The following is a 10,529-nucleotide window of genomic DNA, read 5'->3' as shown; positions in this document are numbered from 1 at the left end:
TCAGACAACACACACCTATGAAAGACTAAGAAATCCCACTCAGAAAAGCCCGAAAGAGTAATTTACATACCCCAAATCATAGGTTTCAGACATCATTCACCTATGAAAGACTAAGAAACCTTAGCTCAGAAAAGCCTGAAATAGCGAAACTACTCATCCCAAACTAGAAGTTTCAGACAACAAACGCCTATGACGGACTAAGAATCATAGCTCTGAAAAGTTCAAATAGCAAACTACACATCCCAAATCATAAGTTTCAGACGACACACACCTAAGAACGGCTAAGAAATCTAGCTCAGAAAAGACAAAAATAGCAAACCACTCATCCCAATCATAGGTTTCAGTCAACACACACCTATGAAAGGCTAATAAATCCAGCTCAGAAAAGTCAAAAATAGCAAACTACATATCCCAAATCATAGGTTTCAGTCAACGCACACCAACGAAAGACTAAGAAACCTAGCTCAGAAAAAGTCAAAAATAGCAAACTACTCATCCCAAACTATTGGTTTCAGACAACATTCACCTACGAAATACTAGAAAACCTTAGCTCAGAAAAGCCTGAAATAGCAAACTACACATCCCAAATCATAATTTTCTGACAACACATAACTATGAAAGGCTAAGAAACCTAGCTCAGAAAAGTCGAAAATAGCAAACTATACATCCCAAATCATAGGTTTCAGACATCACACACCTATGAAAGACTAAGAAATCCAACTCAGAAAAGCCCAAAATAGTAATTTACATATCCCATATCATAAGTTTCAGACAGCATTCACCTACGAAATACTATATCCCAAATCATAAGTTTCAGACAGCATTCACCTACGAAATACTAAGAAACCTTAGCTCAGAAAAAGTCTGAAATAGCCAACTACTCATCCCAAACTCAAAGTTTCAGACAACAAACACCTATGAGTGACTAAGAATCCTAGCTCTGAAAAGTCCAAAAAGCAAACTATACCTCCCAAATCATACTTTTCTGAAAGGACACACCTATGAAAGGCTAAGAAATCTAGCTCAGAAAAGTCAAAAATAGCAAATTAACCATCCCAAATCATAGGTTTCAGTCAACACACACCTACGAATGGCTATGAAATCCTGCTCAGAAAAGTAAAAAAATAGCAACCCACACACCCACAAATCAGAGGTTTCAGACATCACACCCCTACGAAAGACTCAGAAATCCGGTTATGAAAAGTCAGAAATAGCAAATTACATATCCCAAATCCCAAGTTTCAGACAGCACTCACCTAAGAACGGCTAAGAAACCTAGCTCAGAAAAGTCAAAAATAGCAAACTAGTCATCCCAAACTATAGGTTTCAGACAACAAACACCAAAGAAAGACTAAGAAAACTAGCTCAGAAAAGTCAAAAGTAGCAAACTACCAATCCCAAATCATAGGTTTCAGACAATAAACACCTATGAAAGACTAAGAAATCCCACTCAGAAAAGCCCGAAATAGTAATTTACATACCCCAAATCATAGGTTTCAGACATCATTCACCTATGAAAGACTAAGAAACCTTAGCTCAGAAAAGCCTGAAATAGCGAAACTACTCATCCCAAACTAGAAGTTTCAGACAACAAACGCCTATGACGGACTAAGAATCATAGCTCTGAAACGTTCAAATAGCAAACTACACATCCCAAATCATAAGTTTCAGACAACACACACCTATGAACGGCTAAGAAATCTAGCTCAGAAAAGACAAAAATAGCAAACCACTCATCCCAATCATAGGTTTCAGTCAACACACACCTATGAAAGTATAATAAATCCAGCTCAGAAAAGTCAAAAATAGCAAACTACATATCCCATATAATAGGTTTCAGTCAACACACACCAACGAAAGAATAAGAAACCTAGCTCAGAAGAGTCAAAAATAGCAAACTATTAATCCCAAAATATTGGTTTCAGACAATATTCACCTACGAAATACTAGAAAACCTTAGCTCAGAAAAGCCTGAAATAGCAAACTACACATCCCAAATCATAATTTTCTGACAACACATACCTATGAAAGGCTAAGAAACCTAGCTCAGAAAAGTCGAAAATAGCAAACTATACATCCCAAATCAAAGGTTTCAGACATCACACACCTATGAAAGACTAAGAAATCCAACTCAGAAAAGCCAGAAATAGTAATTTACATATCCCATATCATAAGTTTCAGACAGCATTCACCTACGAAATACTATATCCCAAATCATAAGTTTCAGACAGTATTCACCTACGAAATACTAAGAAACCTTAGCTCAGATAAGTCTGAAATAGCCAACTACTCATCCCAAACTCGAAGTTTCAGACAACAAACACATATGAGTGACTAAGAATCCTAGCTCTGAAAAGTACAAAAAGCAAACTATACCTCCCAAATCATAATTTTTTGAAAGGACACACCTATGAAAGGCTAAGAAATCTAGCTCAGAAGAGTCAAAAATAGCAAATTAACCATCCCAAATCCTAGGTTTCAGTCAACAAACAACTACGAATTGCTATGAATTCCTGCTCAAAAAATTAAAAAAATAGCAACCCACACACCCCCAAATCATAGGTTTCAGACACCACACACCTCCGAACGACTAAGAAATCCGGTTATGAAAAGTCAGAAATAGCAAATTACATATCCCAAATCATAGGTTTCAGACAACACTCACATATGAACGGCTAAGAAACCTAGCTCAGAAAAGTCAAAAATAGCAAACTAGTCATCCCAAACTATAGGTTTCAGACAACAAACACCTATGAATGGCTAAGAAATCCAGCTCAGAAAAGTCAAAAGTAGCAATCCACCCATCCCAAATCATAGGTTTCAGACAACACACATCTATGAAAGACTAAGAAATCCAGCTCAGAAAATCCAAAAATTGCAAACTACATATCCCAAATCATAGGTTTCAGTCAACACACACCAACGAAAGACTAAGAAACCTAGCTCAGAAAAGTCAAAAATAGCAAACTACTCATCCCAAACTATTAGTTTCAGACAACATTCACCTACGAAATACTAGAAAACCTTAGCTCAGAAAAGCCTGAAATAGCAAACTACACATCCAAAATCAAAATGTTCTGACAAAGCATACCTAGGAAAGGCTAAGAAACCCAGCTCAGAAAAGTCGAAAATAGCAAACTACACATCCCAAATCATAGGTTTCAGACACTACACACCTATGAAAGACTAAGAAATCCAACTCAGAAAAGCCCGAAATAGTAATTTACATATCCCAAATCATAAGTTTCAGACAGCATTCACCTACGAAATACTAAGAAACCTTAGCTCAGAAAAGTCTGAAATAGCCAACTACTCATCCCAAACTTGAAGTTTCAGACAACAAACACATATGAGTGACTAAGAATCCTAGCTCTGAAAAGTCCAAAAAGCAAACTACACCTCCAAATTCATAATTTTCTGAAAGTACACACATATGATAGGCTTAGAAATCTAGCTCACAAAATTCAAAAATAGCAAATTAACCATCCCAAATCATATGTTTCAGTCAACACACACCTACGAATGGTTAAGAAATCCAGCTCAGAAAAGTCAAAAAAATAGCAACCCACACATCCCAAATCATAGGTTTCAGACACCACACACCTACGAAAGACTAAGAAATCCGGTTATGAAAAGTCGGAAATAGCAAATTACATATCCCAAATCATAGGTTTCAGACAACACTCACCTATGAACGGCTAAGAAACATAGCTCAGAAAAGTCAAAAATAGCAAACTAGTCATCCCAAACTATGGGTTTCAGACAACAAACACCCATGAAAGGCTAAGAAATCCAGCTCAGAAAAGTCAAAAGTAGCAATCCACCCATCCCAAATGATAGGTTTCAGACAACACACACCTATGAAAGACTAAGAAATCCAGATCAGAAAAGTCAAAAATAGCAAACTACATATCCCAAATCATCAGTTTCAGTCAACACACACCAACGAAAGACTAAGAAACCGAGCTCAGAACAGTCAAAAATAGCAAACTACTCATCCCAAACTATTGGTTTCAGACAACATTCACCTACGAAATACTAGAAAACCTTAGCTCAGAAAAGCCTGAAATAGCAAACTATACATCCCAAATCATAATTTTCAGACAGCATTCACCTATGAAAGGCTAAGCAATCCAGCTCAGAAAAGTCGAAAATAGAAAACTACACATCCCAAATCATAGGTTTCAGACACCACACACAAATTAAAGACTAAGAAATCCAACTCAGAAAAGTCAAAAATAGCAAACTACATATCCCAAATCATAAGTTTCAGTCAACACACACCAACGAAAGGCTAAGAAAACTAGCTCATAAAAGACTGAAATAGCAAACTACTCATCCCAAACTATTGGTTTCAGACAATATTCACCTAGGAAATACTAGGAAACCTTAGCTCAGAAAAGCCTGAAGTAGCAAACTACACATCCCAAATCATGGGTTTCAGACAACACACATCAACGAAAGACGGGTGCTCGGGGAGAGCCTTTGAGGGTCTGTGGGTCCCTTGAGGGCCGGTGGTCTTTTGGGAGCCCGGGGGACCTTTGGGGACCGGGGGAGGGCCTTTGGGGCACATGGAGGGCCTTTGGGGGTCCGGGGGGGCAGTTGGGGGCCTAGGGGATATTTGGGGCCTGGGGATGGCCTTTGGGGGTCTGGGTGGGCCTTTGGGGGCACCGGTGGCCCTTTGGGAGCTTGGGGGGCTTTGAGGACTGGGGGCTTCCTTCGGGGTTGGGGTAGGAGGATTGGAACCCTTTGGGGTTGGGTTAGAGGACCTCACAACACTCTTCAAATGAAACTTGTGTATTATAACGACCACAGAGTTTCACCATTAAATTCTCTTCTAAAATCTCTTCAAAAATCTTCTTTTAAAATGTCTCTATCTGTTTCGCCGAAATAGTTCCATAACCTGTCTAAAACGGTTTCGCCCAAATAATCCCTAAACGTAAATTCAGCGTGTTCCTTTGTTATTGGCATCTCTGCGCTAACGCATTTCAAATTAATAAGAAACCTTTTCGCGCGCTAAAACAATTCATCGCTAAGATGTTTCTTGCCTAATTGTGTCCATGGCCTTTGGTTATTAATATCCTTTGGAGTTCGACCAGTAGAACTGCTCCCGAGGCAAAGACATTAATGATTTGGATCTATTCCTGGAGAAATGTTTCTAGGCGAAAATTTTTAAAGTCTGACAGATGATGTCATTGATTGATTGATCTGTCAAGAAAGGGGAAATTAATTTGTTGTTTCTAAGGGGAATTATTGATTCACGATAGGTGAATTGAGGTCGACAGCACAGGTGTTCCAAGGTCGATGTTGTTGTTGTTGTAAGTGCACGCTCTCAGCGAATGTCAAGGTCGATGTTGTTGTTGTTGACACACTTTGATTACGCAATCAAGTTCTCGGAAATTCACTTCCCCCTCGAGTCCTAGATCAATAACATTGTTCCCGTTAGAATTCAATGCGCATGTGCAACCTTCGTTCCGGAGTTATTACACGTAAAAACATCAAATAAATCGACCTTGGAAAAAGAGGTCATTGACCCCATTAACCACGTGTTCTCCCTAATGACTCTATGCCCATATATGGTGTCCCGTCAGTATTCTATGCCCATATAAGGAGTCCCCGTGGGAGTATAAGATAGCTCTCTACTAATGTCTCATAGCAGAAAATTCGTTTAAGAATGTTCAGAAAATCGAACGAGAGATTTAATAAGGTAAGAATCTAATATTTTAAGTCCATTTAAGAACTTTTTCACATATGAATAATCAAATATTCAGATGCAAACCCACGTGAACGCAAAATTCGGAAGCTAGAACTTCAACGAAAAAGGAGCAAGAGAGCATACTCGACGAAAAGCACGCATTTTCGAAACAAAATGAAAGTTAATTCATTGTTGCATTTAATCGCAGATAGTAAAATATGAAAGGCAAGAATTGCGAAAAATTGTTTTTAAAAAAAATTGGTTTCAGTAAGGCCATCAATAGGACTTCAAATCTTCAGAGACGGCAGGTTGACAACTGGCGAGTCGTAGATAGGTTGTCTATCATTCTGTAATGGGGAAAAGAAAAACAGTTTCTGGCGGAACAAAGGGAAGCCACACTGGCAGGACTTGTAGGATAATGACGAAAATAAGGTAGGCTAAATCCCAGATATAGAAAAAAGCAAAAATGCTAATATTTCAGCTGAGACCTCCAATCAACTGTTTTTAGTGCAGAAAGAAGAATAAAAAAAACCAGAATATTTTATTTTAATTTAATAAGAAATAAACCTTAAAACAAAATGCTAAGACAGAATAGGCCCTTTCTCAAGCAAGGGATACCTTTTCACTCTTGCTTAAAAACAGGCATGTGTTATTTTATTTATTTTTTTAAAGCCTGTCTTTTTGTGTCCTTCTGCAGGTCATGTTTATTTTTTTAACTCTTTTTTCTGCACTAAGGATGGCTGGTGGAGATCCCGACTGAATATTTGCAATTTTTGTTTTTTACTGGCAGTAATTTACCATGTTTTTCTTTGTTATTTGTGTTGTCTCGTTTTGTCGTGGCAAAAATTAATTAAAATATCTTACATTTCTTCTTTTTTTCTTGCCAACGAGGCAATGTTCAGAGTGGGGCAACGCTAACTATAGTAGACTATATAACATCTATAGCAGAGTTGATTCATCAGTGGGTCAATTAAATTACTCCCCAATTTTAATGCAAGCTTTACTACTGTTGGATCAATAAACTTGTTGGCACCATGTCTCCCCGAGAAAGAATAAGCTGCTTCACACTTCTCTTAAAGCTTTTATTAGGTCTTCACGGGAGTTTCTTGAACACAACTGGTAGGCTATGGCTCGCTTGAGTACTGTTAAACTACATCCCTCTCTCCGTTAGAAAAGGTTGTAAAAATAAAAAGAATTTACATGTTTTAAAAACTGTTTTAACTATGTGCGGACAGAAGACTTGAACACTTTCTTAAAAACAAATCCAATAACTGGAAATAATAACTAAACAAACACTATTTTTTATACGACGAAGAAATAAATACGGTAAAGAAAACAAAATAAACGGTAAAGAAATAAGTAGAAATATGCGGTAAAGAAATAAGTAGAAATATAAAATACTGTAAAGAAATAAGGGTACTTGTCATTTAAACGAAACACACTCAAGAATTAAATTACGTAGGATCTGACAAAACTGGTTAACCTCTCTGGATTCGCTCACTATTTGCTTATTTTGAATAAGAAAAACTATGACCTAGGTATTCTTTGGATAATTTACGGGTATAAACAGGTAGTTTGGGGCTAGGTTTATCATTTACTATATTGCGTTCTGAGCGTACTCCATTCCACAATTCTTTGTCGTATTTTCCATAATTTTGTTTCTACAGTATTATATTAGTATCATATTTTGGTATATTTCATTGAGATTAATATAACATCACTTATTGGATGTGTTCCGTTTAACAGACAATTACCGAAATAACTTTTGTACAGTTAAAAAATAAATATAAATATAATGAGTACCAGTGATGCACATTAAGGATGTATAACTGAGCCCAGAGAATTTATATAGCTACAAGCAAGTCCGTGACTTTTATTTTGATTTCTTACAATTTTTTTATATAAAGACAGAACCCAAAATAACATTGAAAATAGATTTCGCAGGTTGGGAAAGACATTTGATTAAAAAAAAAAAATAATTGTTTGAATTATCAATTCTCACGCCTGTAGCGATTTTTTCAAGCAATTATCTTTAATTTCTAAAAAAAAAATGTCTTTCCCTACCTGTGAAATCTATGGCTCAAACTCTATACTTTGATAGACGCCTGTCTGAAAGAGAAATAAAGCTGTCAATATAAGAAATTTAGCCTTTTAGAAAAATCAGAAGTATTGATGTTCAGTAATGTATTGGGAGCCAATACCGATTCACAGCCAGATCTAACTGTTACCAAGATTTAGCCAACGCTAAAGTAACCAATTCTTAGCCCATTCATAATTAGACTTGGCTAGAATCCAAAGCCAACTAGAACTGGAGCCAGATAAACATTTTGTTTAAACTGCTACTACTACTAACAACTCACTTCGGCACTAAGCCACCTAAGGCCAAAACAGCTAATCCCGCTCCTCCTCCATCCCAGTCTATTCAAAGCCTTGCTTTTTACAACCTCCCAAGAAGTTCCCATTTCTCTTAAATCTTTCCTAAAAATATCCTCCAATCCCATTTGGGGATACCCTTCTTTTCGTTTGTCCCTAGATGGTTAGCCCAAAAGAATGATCTTTGGCAATCTGTCATCCTTCATCTGCAGAACGTATCCTAGCCTTCTCAATCTTTCTCTAATTATAACCCCAGAAAGCGGGATCGAACAGGCTTAGAAATTTACTCAGTGCGCTCCAATTAAAAAGCCTTATGGTCAACACATAGCCGAATGCAAAAACTGAATAGTCTACCGAGGGTTAAAATTTTATATTTGGACAAACCAAAACTAGTCAATCAAATTATTCTTAAAACTACCCCTTCTGAACGGTAAATTCTGATGACTAACGTTAGGTAAATACCAAATATCGACTCTACTAAATTTTGAGTAAGATTCATAAATACTTAATTCATTCCATTATAACTGCTGAATAAAAAAAAATATAGGGCAGAAAAACTAGGACAAGAAATTACCTTAGAAAATCTAGCTAGTGAGCCAGCATGTACTAATATTTTGAAAAAAAAAATTTTAATGACAATCTATTTACAACTTAATATAAAAATTACTAGTCGAACACATCAGCTAAAACTTTTTTGTTTAAGAATATTCCGGCTGTCCAATCCCTAAATAATTTGCCCTTTTCTCGATTTTGAGTTAAGGGTTGCTTCTTGCATAACCTTTTGCAATGAAATAATTGGTATGAATTGAATTAATTATTGGTATATGCATTATTGGTATATGCACATACCATTAATTAATTATTGGTATACGGTAATTATCGCCAATGAATTAATTGGCATATACGAAGTTGTTTTTTCTCCTCAGGCTCCAAAATAATCACTAACCCAAAACAGCGTATCTAAAGTAGAAATCACAAGCCTGGACTTTCACTATATTTGTCAACTTTGCCATTACCATCATCAATGTTTACCTTTGACAATGTTTTTTTTTAATCAGTTTTTTTTAAACATTTTTGGCTAAATATTTCCGAGTGTGACTGAAGTTCAGACCTTAATAAAGTGGTTGATATTCGTTGAATTTTTTTTTTTAATTACTAGTAGCTTAAGTAAATGACAAGGTAGCTAGTAGCGGGAGAAGTCAAAGCTCCATATTATATGTGTTACGGTGTAAAACAGTGTATCTGCACGAAGCTTCGTAAAGCGCATTTTAGAGAGAGTCTTTACACAGAAAAAGTCTATTTTCTCGAGAATCTCGTCAAGTTTTGAAAAAATAGCTCTGCGCAAGTCAGAAAGAACAACTCATTGGGTAAGCACTATTCATTGGAAATTTTTTCTAAGGGCGGTAAGTTTGACCCTCACGCAAAACTATCGAGGCTCTACTGGGAACTTTTGAAAAATGAAGATACACAGTTTTTTTTTATTTTTGTAATAGAAATATTTGCGAAATCACGGGATTACGATGAAAAACAGAAAACATATTTTCTAGCTTTTATATTTACTGTTATGAAAACCGGTCCGGAAACTTTCATTTTAGCAAAATGTGCATCTCACATATTATTTCTTTTTTAAGTTTCGGGAACTTATCGTTTTTTCCGCATAGTATGTAACTGAGGGATATTTTCCTTTTTCTTCGGTTCTATTACTTTTTTTTCTACCTAAAAATAGTGCCCTACATTCAAAATTGATATCGGATATACCTGATCATTATTTATAGAAAACAAATATTATATTTATATTGATTAATATAAATATATATTTTCTTATTGCATATTTATAGGCTATATTTATAGTCATATTATAAAGAATATATATTAATGAAAATTATATATATTTATGCCTGATTAATACCTACTTAACAATTCAAATACATAACTGAGGGACATTTCGGCTTTCCTTCAGTTATGCGTTATGCTCATTTCTTCCATCTCAAAATAGTACCCAACATTCCAATACAATCGAATACAACTAATTAATACTTATATATATATATATATATATATATATATATATATATATATATATATATATATATATATATATATATATATATATATATATATATATATATATATATATATATATATATATATATATATATATATATATATATATATATATATATATATATATATATATATATATATATATATATATATATATATATATATATACTCCTTTCTTCCACCTCAAAACAGTGTTAGTCTCAGTGTCAGAGACTCATATCCCAGGGATAGGGAGCATGAAATTAGGTGATATAGAACTTGTTTACTCAGGCAGGAAGGATGGAGACATAAACAGGGAGTAGGGCTCATGATGAATAAGGAAGCTGCTAAGTCTTGTTTAGGCTGGGAAAGTATTTATAATAGAATACTAATTGTTCATGTTATGACTAATAAGTTC

The 10,529-nt window shown here is 35.3% G+C and overlaps 1 protein-coding gene across 1 annotated transcript in view; it reads right to left on the bottom strand.

Annotated features, from left to right (window-relative positions):
- LOC148947572 (uncharacterized) overlaps nucleotides 1-10,529 on the bottom strand; it is a 248,227-nt gene that overhangs the window by 60,737 nt on the left and 176,961 nt on the right. The gene's annotated exons all lie outside the window — the stretch shown is intronic.

This window comes from Artemia sp. Qi Xiang Cuo, chromosome 10, assembly GCF_049724085.1.
Source record: "Artemia sp. Qi Xiang Cuo chromosome 10, ASM4972408v1, whole genome shotgun sequence".
Classification (NCBI taxonomy): Eukaryota; Metazoa; Arthropoda; class Branchiopoda; order Anostraca; family Artemiidae; genus Artemia; species Artemia sp. Qi Xiang Cuo.
This window is presented reverse-complemented; position numbering and strand designations above follow the sequence as displayed.